Source organism: Volvox carteri (genome assembly GCF_000143455.1).
Source record: "Volvox carteri f. nagariensis unplaced genomic scaffold VOLCAscaffold_78, whole genome shotgun sequence".
NCBI classification, from domain to species: Eukaryota; Viridiplantae; Chlorophyta; class Chlorophyceae; order Chlamydomonadales; family Volvocaceae; genus Volvox; species Volvox carteri.
In genome coordinates this window covers 548,271-549,094 of record NW_003307621.1, presented here as the reverse complement: position 1 = coordinate 549,094, position 824 = coordinate 548,271, and the positions used below count along the sequence as shown (strand labels likewise).

General features: G+C 59.7%; 1 protein-coding gene across 1 annotated transcript in view; it reads left to right on the top strand.

Annotated features, from left to right (window-relative positions):
• Window positions 1-824, top strand: part of VOLCADRAFT_98893 (uncharacterized protein) — a gene marked incomplete at both ends in the record, with an annotated part of 1,793 nt that overhangs the window by 280 nt on the left and 689 nt on the right. The gene's annotated exons all lie outside the window — the stretch shown is intronic.

Here is an 824-nt window from a genome sequence, read left to right as displayed (position 1 = left end):
ACATACTAATAAGCACACAGGCGGATCGCGGGCAGTTGGGAATTCTCCATCACAAGTAAAAACAGTAGCACCCTCACACATACCCACACATACGTATACATGCGTGCGCGTGGACACACACATACACCGCTCTTACACACACCTACAGACACTTACACACGCACACGCGCGCGCGCGAGCACATTCTCACCCACATTTGAACACCAACATACAAACATACATACATACAATTGCGCACAAATACAAGCCACTGAACACCGCAACAATAACCATCGGCCGGCTTTGCAGCTTCTATCTGTGTTTGCTGAACTTATCTTTGCAGTTTGCTGCCTTTGTGCTTTTGCTGTCGCTGCTGCTGTTGCTGCTTGCCGGCACAACAGGGGAAAACACCGCGCCACGAAACACCCACAGCAAGAAGCTTTGCTCCGAACGTATGTACGACATCACTACATCACGAACGGACACAAAGTGGCATCCACGCAGTGAACATACGGGGAAAGACCTTCATGCCGTACTCCCTACACGCTCGAGGCGCCGACGGCAAGGCGCCTTCGGCAAGACGCCGACGGCAAGGCGCCGACGGCAAGGCGCCGACGGCGAGACGCCGACGGCAAGACGCCGACGGCAAGACGCCGACGGCAAGGCGCCGACGGCAAGGCGCCGACGGCGAGACGCTGACGGCGAGACGCCGACGGCGAGACGCCGACGGCGAGACGCCGACAGCAAGGCGGCCGACGGCAAGGCGCCGACGGCAAGGCGCCGACGGCAAGGCGCCGTCGGCAAGGCGCCGACGGCGATAAGGCGACGGCGAGAGGGCGCTGGCG